General features: G+C 34.4%; 1 non-coding gene across 1 annotated transcript; it reads right to left on the minus strand.

Moving 5' to 3' along the window:
* Nucleotides 1–7,788: 7,788 nt before the first annotated feature.
* On the minus strand, nt 7,789–7,859 carry Trnag-gcc (transfer RNA glycine (anticodon GCC)). The gene has a single exon. It is a non-coding gene; the product is annotated as a tRNA-Gly (tRNA).
* Nucleotides 7,860–12,889: the final 5,030 nt, after the last annotated feature.

The raw sequence follows: 12,889 nt of genomic DNA on the forward strand, positions 1-12,889 counted from the left end.
TCGACCGATAACAATATATAAAAGAGAGGTTATACATTAACGTCCAAATGTTCCTAAACTTATAATAATTTTTCGCTATATAAAATACCATACTAAACTTGAGTGGGTTTAAGATATTTGCTGTCAAACTGACGTCCGCCTTTGTAGACCTGAAACCTCCATTGACAAGGCAAACATCACTGTATAAATGTTGAGGAACGGATACCCTATAGATATACTGGGATATCAGAGAGCAGCGTGTCAACGATTCTGAAAATGCATTTGCACCTGATAAAGATTTGTGCAAGGTGACTACCTTATTTGTTCATTGACAAAGAAACAAAACAGCGTCTATAGTATTCCCAAGAACTTCTAAAAGAAAATCAATAACTGTTATCGTCCGACTCGGCTTTTTCTTACTTGAGAATAGGTGAAAAACCTGGGTGTACACGTTTGAGCCACAGAGAACAAGCAATAGAAACGAACAATTCGTGCACGCTCATGTATTGACAAGAGAACCGTCAGTACTGTGAAAATGTTGTATAACTTTGTTTTTATTTCTGGCGGGCCAGTAGTACAAGTGCTCGTCAATCGGGACATACAGTAACAGGATGCTTTTATAAGAAGTGCTGAAGAAAGTGAAAATGTTTTTCAATATGAAGCGTCCGCGTAAAGGATGGTCAGGCGTCCATCTGATTTATGACCAATTTTCTTCTCACAAGTGCGAAGAAGTTAAGCTTTTATAAGCGTCTGAAACTGTACATGTGGTAAACTTTATTACAAGACCTGAGTCCTTTTGACTTCTTTTTATTCCAAGGCTAACGATTTTTTTGTTTTTATTCTTTTAAAGTCCAGAAGAAACGAAGATTATCAAAGCGTTTCTCGACCGGGTGAACATTTTTAAAAATGTGTTTCGGTAAACGTAGGTTATTTTTAAGGTTTGAAAGAAATTTAACCACATTTACAAAACCTCTTGCAAGTCCCTCGTCAAACGTCTTAAAGAAATACAGCTTATAACAAAAAGAAACGGTAAATGATGGTTCTATATCGTTCATCTTAATTTCCACGCTAAAATAGGAAACACTTCTGCTAGAGAGTCAAACAAGAAACATTTCTTCCGAGTTAAGTTGAAAACTTGCCTGCATATTCAGAGTTAATATTTTTGTTTGAGTTCTACATAGGGCCATATAGGAAAAAGTGTTATTCCCATCCTGCAGGTACGTGTTTGACAAAATAAAGTGGCTTTCATATTATACTTTGTCGCGAGGTCAACATCAAATGAAATCTCTGTGTAAATCTTCAAAACCAGACGGCATTTGAAGATTTACTAGTTTTTAAATATGTAGGCTCTGTTTGTTTACAAAATCGAAAGTATATTACACAATCTTGGTGAAGATATTTATGATTAATTTATAATAGGACATATAATTTACACGATATTGTTTGAAGATGTTATTATTTTAGCTCTTAATTATGGCCAAGGTTTGCAACAAATCAGCATAGTTATATTTGAACAATCAATCTTGAATCAGGACTTGTGTGAAACAGGTTTAGTATCGGGCTAGTAGACTTTTCTTCTAATTTTCAATTTGTACATGACCAGAAAGTCCAAGTACGTGACCTTTATATCGCAACAACTGAGGCAAAATGATATTTCACATATTTGGAAGCGTCAGATCTGTGTGTGTCTAATTTGTTCACATGATTTGTCATACGGGTAGTAATTCTTGCTTCTAAAACATTAGTGATTATATCCAAAACAAAGACAGTGTTTTGTCTCTCTTGTAAATTATCCCGTGATCTCATATATTACCTTCAAGTGTGGCGATACGTTCAAAAGCTGAGACACTTTTGAAATACCTTGTTTTACAGCGATAAGACGTACGGGACACATAAACCTTTGATAACCCTTTTAAAACATTAAAATAGAATATTAAGACTGAACTGTTTCAAAAGTTTAAATTGTGGCAGTATTGGTTAGACTGACAATAAAAATGCATTTGAACCTACAATCTTTGCCAAAGCAGTTTTTTATCATTTAAGGTATTACTTTCCTTCATTTTCTTATTAGGATACTGCGTTGTTTTAATGAAAAGCAATGTCACAATTTGTACCATATTACTTAATTCTTTACAAAAAACATATTGAATTTAATATAAAACGTGAAAAGATCCTTCGGAAGCATAGAACGCAACCAAGATACAGTCTAATAGAGTCTGTACATGAGAGCCCCCTAGCACTGGCTTAAGCCGAATTTTTTGTACAGAAAAAAATATATACTTCGTGAACGCTTAAAATCTTCTAACAGCGATGTGAGCAACATCTTTCTAAACAGTTTAAAGTGAATTTAAAGGGAAAAAAAGATTATATATACAACTAAGCGTTGTATTAATAGACACGTTTTGATTGAGTTTGTTCGTAATTGACCACGACAATCGCAACACATACACGCCACTAAAATCGGTTTCAGTTATTGAAGAACAATTAATGGACACCATGGTTCCAAATCACGCAAAACAAATCATTGTATTCAAAATTATATTTTTGTTTATTATTTATGACGTCATGTCGATAAGGTATGTCTACGGAAGTGCGAACAGGTTTATGTCTTTTATGTTTAATGCTTAGTATGTTTCGGTTGTCAACACTTCATCCGACGTATACCAGGAATAGGGATGCAAGCAAATAACGTACAATGGGCGAACAATTTCTAGCTAACATATTTCATCAATTTGAATTACTTTATTTAATCATATAATGTATGATCTCCAGTTAGTATATGCTCGATGGTATTACCGAATAAACCGTTGTCTGTTGGTTCTTATCGTCTTAATGATGCTGAAGTGTATGAAATATGGACTCCAAAGACCGGTTTTGACATGCTTAATGACATTATCTTGTTGTAATTGACATATCTGTTCTGATCCAGTTGTTTCTTGATACTTTGATTTTGACTTATTAATTAGTTTCATCTAATATTATGATCTCCTATTTAGGCACTTTTTAAGTTTTTAGTGCTAAAAGTTATATTTAAGGTAGAAACGATGGAAGTCCCTACCTGGAATGGATGGAACAACTTATTTCCAACCGAGCCCAAGGCAGGCATCATATTTACCTCCCCAGCATTCAGTCTAGGCCGATACTGCTGGAAACAGTACCACTTTAAGTAAATCACCCAGCACTAAATACTAGTCGTGTTATCAGCCGTGACCGGGAATCAAACCCAGACCGCAGGCGCTGGCGTTGTAGTCCAACCTGCTAACCAAAGTGCCACGGACTCCCTAAGTTATTTTCCAATGGAACAAAGCCTTTTAATAACTTTATTTATATTCTTCCATGATGAAACAGATTGGTATATAATTTACGTAACATCAAAACCTGTATTTACAAAACATACGATGTCTGCCTTGCCTAGTACACATGACTTTGTACACAATATCAAACGCATTATCATATCTGATGAATCAATGAAGACACATTGATCTTACACTGAAATAAATAATCTAGCCGAGGTCACCATATCATTAGAAATGACATGTCAACGCACCTACAAAGTTATTATGAACATATCGAACATGGCGGGAATATATCATAACATTGGTATTGGATTATGCTAGATTATGTTTACATTGGTAAAGAGAAAGTACTTTGATGTAAACTGTTCATACATTCATGAACTCTAAATCGACTTCTGTATTTTAGAAGAGTTTTAATCATAAATGAAAATAATATGGCACAAAGTGTACATTTACCCAACTAAAAGTATCAAAACACTGTAAATAATCCATTTCATATGAAGTGACGGTGAGCCAAACTTTGGCGAAAATATGAAAGGAAGGTATCGGATAGTAGCTTGGCACATGCACTTTACAACGACACGAAGCCTTTTAAAATGTGACATTGAATCGATGAGCAGCAGTACACTAAATAAAGTGTCAAAAGAACGGACATTTCACATACATAATTACACATGTGTATAATTGCAGCACAAGTATACATTTAAAATCAATGAAATTATAGGAATATTGTCGGGCCACAAATTATGCCAATATCAGTAAACAACCCTTCCATTGAAAAGTTGGGTATTACGTGAAATAAATTATGTTTACAAAATAAGAATCATAACAAGCAAGATTTAAAGACAAAAACTAAGTGTGGCTGAAACTGAAGAAAAATATACCTATAGAAAAACTAGTTCAAAATTGGATATGATACTGATATTTCTATGTATTAATTCTAGAAATTCGAAAGAATCTTTTTCCGCAGAAGCTTGGTTAAGGTCAAGGGTCATCCACTGTTATTCAGTTTAGACAATTTGAGATTTATCAATATTAGAGTAAAAACCTACTGCTAGCTTGCTGAAAACAATAAGAATTTTTAATAATATGTACCGCCAAAGAAATTAAGAAATTGCTTTCGTCCGAGTAATCTCAGATCCGAATAAATAGTAAAGTGTCAGAAGTGTAAAGAATGAATAGTTCTGGTTTAACAAAAAATGGTGGATTCTTTGTGACACTAAAATAAATAATGTTCAGCATTTTCGATGATATAACCACAAATACATTTCGGGTTATCTCAATGGTTTATGTATAAACCGTTTTTCAGATTATTACATCTGTTTTTCACCTTGAGTGTAACACAGAGGGCAATCTTTTACCAAAATGTGTTTGGAGATTGCGGGTGCTTTGAAAATGTATTTTAGTCTTCATTTAGATATACTAAGGAATTTGAAATTTCTTATTTCTGCTACAACACAAGATCATGTATCTTACAAGAATTAAGGAAATTTTAGTATACTTTTCCTAACTTATAAACTGCAATGAGCTTTTAAAGAAACCAATCCTATTTCTTCAAGTAGATCATTTATCGAGACAGATCTTGTCAATCCTGTAACGGCCTCATATTGAAATTTTCCTAAGGTTTTTTTATGTTGTAAATTACGTGTATCCAAAACGACAGATGCGTATTCTAATACACGTATTATACATGAAATATGAATTTAATTTAGAGAGATCTTCTTAGCTCAACTTTTAGCATGATTGCTAGCTAGTTCACATACATTGCATAACAGATAAAGTAGGTCACATTTGAAGAAAGTTTCCGATGTATAATAAAGCATTCATTCGAATGCCCTGGCAACATGCAATGCATTTACCGGTTAATGCATTATTATATAATTATGATGATCTGACGATTGTAAACAAATGGACCTAATTTGACAGTGTCAACTTGGCAAGGTTTCATGTTCCAGGCGAATAACATACACACAAACTTTAATAATCGCTGCATAAATTTCCATGAACTGAAACACATTTTGACTCTTAATATTTACTACTACAGGTTCTTTTTTTTTCAGAAAATTACAACTACAAAATATATAGCACTATATTGAAATTTACAAAAACATTTTATTATTCTTTAAAGACACAGCGACAGAGGGGTTGCGATTACATACGCGTACATGTAGTAAAGCTCTAAGGTATCATAAAGGGGCTGCCTTAAATGGGCAGCTTACATCGGCCAATGTCTGCAATCAATTAACTAGCTACAGGTAAAATGTTTCGTTTGACACGTATAAATTTGATTTTACTGGTGCAGTTGCACGTTTTGTGAAGCGTTCGCAATGCTGACAGCTCAGACCTACGGAAAATAAAAAAAAATATATAAACATCTATGTGTACGAGTAGGATATACACGTACAAAATTAAACATATCTTAACATTTAAACTATCCGCGAGGCAAATGAATGTTATTGTTTTTAAAAAAGCAGTTTTAGTAATTCAGTCATCAAAATCACACTGCAAATGTGACAAGAGAAATCCCTCTTAGAAGATACATGACCCCTACTTTTCTTTTCATTTTATATCAGTTTTATCATGACTCTTTAAAATGAGGTAAGGATGAGTTCTCTGAAATGGTTTTAGCTATGTTTGGTAGGTCTTTAAAGAATGTCAGGTTTATATAGACTATATATAGAAAACTATTTACTGGTGTGTGACCTATATTAACAAATGCACTCAAGACATTACGACCTGCTGGCAAACAAATTAAAGCATATCGGCGGACACAATTTTCAGAAATTAATTAAATGAGAAAACAGTCCATTTGATTTTAATGTCGCAAATCTGTTATATTATGTTCAATTACATTACAAATTATTATGTCGTACTGTAAAAACCACGATGAAATCGCGTTTTACGATTTATTTATATCTGTATTGCATAAATATGAATTATCAATATAAGTTGACTAACCAACTTTCGTAACAGCGTGTACCAACATTACAATCTTACCTGTAACTTTTTATATTGTTTTGTTTTTTCCTTGTTGTAGTTATTGTTGTTGTTAGTGTATCTTTTCAAACACACCTTAGCCTGACCTGACCGTATTTATTAACAAGAAAGCCGAAGAGCCTGTGTCACTCACTTGTTTCTTTTATTCGTAATGCTACAATTTATTATTAAGCTTGATGTCTATTTCATGAGCTTCTGAGCCGTGTTCGAATACGGTCAAATACCATCAGGATACATCCAGGATTTAAACAAGTGACCAACCAAATGAAGAGCCAGAAATTCTTCCCCTGTAGTTCTGCGCAGCAATATGTCATTTTATTTTTAACCAGGTGAGCCCTATATGTAGTCGATCACAACAACATATGTAACAGCTTATTACTTTATTAAATATCTGGTATCAAATGATGTATCTGTATGTACATCAAAACGTGTTAGGGTTTCCATAGTGTCGTATGATTGCGCACGCAATGGTAATATGTCAGTGTGCGACGCGTCGCATAGCGGTAAGATACGATGCATAGTATACGCAAATGTACAATACGATGCGTGACATTTGATGCATCGCGGTAATAGATGTTGCACGTTGAACAATTTCAAACCATACAATTTCAACATTATACTGTATTGAATCCATTCCATCTTCCCGGTCACTTTACCGTGATACACAAAAAGGTTGAAGTATGAAAATTTCAAACTTATGTGGATTACCTTGGTAGCTCTAAACGTCACACAAGTGGTACTGACAAGGTTATTAGTAGCGACTAAATTTGATACGCTTTAGGATTCTTCAGCCGTTAGGAGAAGTTATTAAAATGTAACAATCAAAAAATGATATTGTAAATAAAAAGAAAAAAAAGCAATTAATGAACTAACATATTTTATAACAGTCGCAACACAAGTAACTCGCGATGCACTCCGTGTTTTGCACACAAAAAAGTCTGTTCTATGGCGACCTGAGGCTCTGCATCAAAATTTTGATAAAGACGCTCTTAGAGATTACATTGTGTGTACACAGAGCTGATCCAAATACATCAATAGCTATATAAACAATTAGAAGAATGTTTTAAACACCAGGCAAGTTTATTAGCAAGAAATAATTAAACGTACTTGACTGGCTTAATTGAAAACAGTTATCAAAAGTGCACAGGTGGAGATATTGGTCCATACTGTATTTTGTATCAAGAAAACAGCAGTTTGCAAGAACATGCAATAATATTCTTATGTACTTGTTTCTGTTAAAACACACTTAGCTTAAATGAGGTCATGTTAACGTAGGATGACGTCAATGTTTTTGTTGCGACCAATAAAGGGCATATTAAAACCGAAATAATGTATAGAGATACACATGTATAGTGTTTTACTTAAATTAATACACTCAAAATCGGTTATAAATCGGCAGAATAAATCACTCGGGCTAAGCACCTCGTGAAATTATTCCGCGGACTTATAACTTCTTTTCGTATATCAATAACGTTAATACACGTGTTTTCTATACATAAATTCTTAAATAAAAAAATGCATCGGCCGGGAATCGAACCCGGGCCGCCCGCGTGGCAGGCGAGCATTCTACCACTGAACCACCGATGCTCTTATTTTATGTTGTCTTAAATGTCATTTTTATTTCATTCTAGGTTTTGCAGATGATTGACATTTTATGGCGTTTTTGCCTCCGAGCAATGTCATTTGTCATTTTTATAAACCACCAAATCGATGTTTTTGTTCGAGTATTAATGATCGTGAGATAACCTTTGTTAATTTTTTTCGTAATTAAAGAGTGTAATAATAGTAACGTTTTTCTTTCTCTTAAACACGGTTTCAAAAGGCCACTTTCTTGGGGCACACACTTCAGAGTCCTAACAAAATATAGACTATAAGCGATGACATGTGTATCAAATGAATAGATTTCTAATTGCTAGACTGTTATAACTGTTAATTCATTACTCTCATATTCTAATAATAAAAACGATTTTTTTATGATAATACAAAGTTAGCATTTTTTTTTTCAAATTTTCTTAAGAATGAACCTATTCTCGTCAGAGCCACAGACACTTGGGGTCTGGAACCCCCAACCCCTCGAGCCCAAACTACTACGCACCTGTATATATTTTTATCATCATCATCGTATATCCAGGCACAGACTATAATCACACAAGCAGTGTTAAACTTATTTGAACTAATTTGAAAATATATATAATCTCCCACTACCTTAAAAATACACAAGATATAAATGTTCGCCAGAAATATCTCACACAGACCCAGACCCCAAGTGTCTGTGGTCAGAGCAAACTGTCAAAATTTAACCTTCTTCCAAATATGAAACATGCTTTGAATATGCGATTCAGCTATGTTACAATAAAACAGATTGAACAGCTTCTGAATCAGCAGTTACACTATGTTACAAGGCAAATTTAAAAACAACATCGGATTGTTCTTTAATACCCCAGTCACACATACGGCGCGGATAGCTACGTCTAGCCACGGATAGAAACGTAGTAATCTGTATCGATCCGTACCTGAGCCGTACCTTAAAGCAGTAATCCGTATCAATCCGTACCAATCCGTACGGCTCAGGTACGGATCGATACGGTTTACTACGTTTCTACCCGTGGCTAGACGTAGCTATCCGCACCGTATGTGTGACTGGGGTATAAGGTAGGTCTGCACGTTCGGATAGAACTTTTTTCTACAATGTAGAGTTTGAATTAACCCTGATGTTTTCAAAACTTTAGAATATGCTTAGAAAATTCAGCAAATAAAATAGATACGGTCGAGTGCTTTATTTTTTTTACATGGGAGTCTATTGGAAAATCACAACATTCATAACATTTTCGCGAATAGATTTTTGTTCTACAATGTAGATTTTAATGGAATCTCTCACAGTCGTGAATAAACATATGGTCTATAATGTGGTGAAATAAAATATGTCGTGTGACTTTTTTTGAGATATCTAACCATACTTAAAGTGAACATCATTTTACATTATTTTAAATTATCTAACGTGTCAGATGTTTTTATAATATTTAAGAAAGATACTAACAGTGTCATTGAAATAACTTTACTCACGGGTTGTCATTAATTCATAAAATGATTTCATTTCCGAACGCCGAATCCAGGCTTTATTCTACGTATTCCGGAAAAATGACGTAACGCCATCACTTCTGGTTTATCAAACGTGCAGAACTACCTTAAGGTCTTAAGAAGCTTTAGCTGCTTTAGCATATACAAGACATTTTGCACATTGTTGGACGTTAAACGTTTTAATATAATTTGTTGAAAATATTGCAAAATTTTGTTAAATTGGGACAAAGTTGAAATGTCAATTCGGCAAAGCTGCGTTTAGCTCGGGAACAAATATTAAGGTTAGTTTATGTCAAATTTTTTAATAAGCAGAAAACATTAAAATCTGCGAAAAACTAAAATTCGATCGCAATGGTCTATTTTACCTGTCATGAAAATTACATTGCTGTAACAGGAAGATGTACGTGTAAGAATGTAAACACATTTAATATGTAATTTATACCCTCCATAAATCAAGAACTTTTGCGATGTAAAAATGTATTTTATTATGCGAACATTGTATCTGTCTGCCTTAGTTTGCCATAACTGTTTTATGTAAATATGTATTGTCAATATGCACAAATGAATTACCTCATGATCGTGCAAGTTTCGTCCATTTTCACTTGCAAATAAACATCGTTTACAATTTGACTTTATGTCAGAACTTACTAACAGAAAGTAAATACGGTTCCTCTAAGTAATAAAATGATCCCGGCGAGTGGACATGTATCCCAAGGAAACACAGCAAAACGCCATGAACGAAATACGTATGATAAATGGGCGTGAGATTTGTACACTTCATTGTATGGATCAAACCACAGGAGTCTGAAATTCTATCAATAAGACCATAGAAGTCTATCTTTACAAAAAATATACCCTATATATATAAAATAAACACCAGGAATGAAACGTCAAAACCCCAGGGTCCCCTGAAAATACGCACGGAACACAGGGTGATCGCAATTTAGCGAGCGTAGTGAAGAAATAACACTAAAATACACCTACCACACTCGACAGTATTCAAATCTGATACACTTTACAAGAGTAATCAGACATTTTCTGAGGTTTTCTGAGATTTTCAGCTGTCGCCGAAGCCATTCGCTGACGTCACAACAACAACAACAATTACAGCGCCGAGATAAAGATAAAATACTTATTTTATCCTTTAAAATTTGCACATCGAGTAAATAAGTATTAGAATATTTATATGTTTACATCAGTCTATAGTATCCCCTAGATTCCTTTTGCAATAAAAAGAAAATTTACAAAATTTGATTGGGAAAACCCGTACTCTTGGGATAATCCATTTTTCGATGCAGCGGAATATCTAAATTTCAGTATTAAAATTTGATACTTGGTGAACAATGACTTTTTTATATGAATAGAGTAATATGAAAATGTCTGTTATGTAATTTGAAGGTAAGACAGTACGGGAATTGCTACTTTCTTATTTTCATCCCGGCGCTGTAATTGTTGTTATTGTTGTGACGTCAGCGAATGGCTTCGGCGACAGCTGAAAATCTCGGAAAACCTCAGAAAATGTCTGATTACTCTCGTAAAGTATATCGGATTTGAATACTGTCGAGTGTGGTAGGTGTACTTTAGTGTTATTTCTTCACCACGCTCGCTAAATTGCGATCACCCTGTGTTCCGTGCGTATTTTCAGGGGACCCTGGGTTTTTGACGTTTCATTCCTGGTTTTTATTTTATATTTATAGGGGGTATTATTTGTAAAGATAGACTTCTATGGTCTTATTGATAGAATTTCCGACTCCTGTGATCAAACTGAGCCTGTGCTGATTGTGCTCAGTTGCAATTTATGCTTCCGAATAATATTCTTATATATTTATTTAATGTATATCGTTTGAAGTTATCATTCGATTTCTTGCGAACAATTTGAGTGAATGTATCAATATGTTCCAAATCATCGTGACCGCGTGACAGTTCCGATTTTCTGTGCATATGTGATATTTTAGAAATGGTTAAAAGGCAATTAGATAATTCAATTAATATACCTAACCCTTGCCCTTGCTTACGTTCAGTACTAATTTGCAGGAGGTGGTAGTGTCAAAACAAATGCAAAGTCACTATAAAAGATAAGATTATTTACAAAATTAATAAGGGATTGCTGTAACAAAATACAACAGGAGACAGCAATTCAACATGCCTGTTAGAAACCATTTGTTGCAGGAGCGTTTGCAAACTGAAGACGGGTCTTCAAGCTTCGCAGCTTCGTGAATCTGTTTCAACTTCCTGAATCGCCTACAAGGAGGCGCGTGGTTGAGGCCGCTGATTTCAAATCACTCGCCCCTAACCGATATGGGTTCCAGCCTCACTCGATGCGTTGAATTGTTCATTTAAGGAACCCATCCAGCTGGCTTACGGAAGGCCGGTGGTTTTACCAAGGTGCCCATCCGTGATGAAATAATGCACAGTTGGGCACCTGGGATCTTTCTCCACCATCAAAGCTGGGAAGTCGCTTTAAGGTATTGGACCCGTAATAGAGTACCTCCTTTTTGAAGAGTATTTAATTGCTACCATAAACCTACTTTGACTGCAATTTTCAGGGGGGCGTAGGTTCAAACCCCACTGGGACCAACATTTTTTTTCTGTATTTTCCTTTTTTCTAGTAAGTTTTTACTTCTTTCAAGACTAATTATGGATGCATTGTATAAAAGTGGAAAATTTTCATTTTATAAGCGATTTCTTGCTGTTCAAAGCGAATTTACCTCTGAATCAGGAGGGGTGGAGTTAGACATCTTTAAAAATACTGAGTTACGTGCGGTAAAAGTTCTCTGTTTTGCCTTCATTCTTTAGATTACATATTGTGGAAGAAATGCAGGTAGGTTTTACTTCTGCCCCAAGGTTATTTTTGAATGAAGTGAGCAAAATTCAAAACAGACCCACAGGATTAGACCTTAATTTTTCAATGTTGGAGTTAGAATTCTGTCTCATTAAATCTGTTTACTTGAGGTACCCTAGAAAAAAAATGATTTTACAGTTTTATTTTGTGTTTTATAATTGTTTAACAATAGTTTGATGTTTCTTTTATCAAAATTAATGCTGTAATGAATTCTCTGCAAACGTTTTAGATAGTGGCCATCACATTGAAATTTGTCTCTACTTGAGCTTGAGGAAATACCATAAATAATTCAAAATTTACAAAAAACAGCACGGTAAAAGTTGTTTAAAATTTGCAACACAGTGTGAAACGTAGTCAACATTAAGAATATACCAAGCAAATGCAATGTTTTAAACATTACTATTAGGGGTCCAATACCTTAAGACCTATCATTTTGTCTGTGCGATAAAGTAAAACAGAAACAAACTGAATCGCCTACAACATTTTGCCGCTATTCTCTGACCATTTCTAACGTATGACTTTTTGATCTTTGAATGCTCGGAATGTTGGGTCTTATTAGCGTCTTTTTGGACCAAGAACTTGGTAGCCTTACAAACATAGGCCATTTTGCTCCATTGGTTTATATTTTCTTTAGAGATGACATATTAAGCAAAATGCAAATCCTCAGAATCCTGTACCTCCAGAATTGAACTATTAT

Source organism: Mercenaria mercenaria, chromosome 9 (genome assembly GCF_021730395.1).
Source record: "Mercenaria mercenaria strain notata chromosome 9, MADL_Memer_1, whole genome shotgun sequence".
NCBI lineage: Eukaryota > Metazoa > Mollusca > Bivalvia > Venerida > Veneridae > Mercenaria > Mercenaria mercenaria.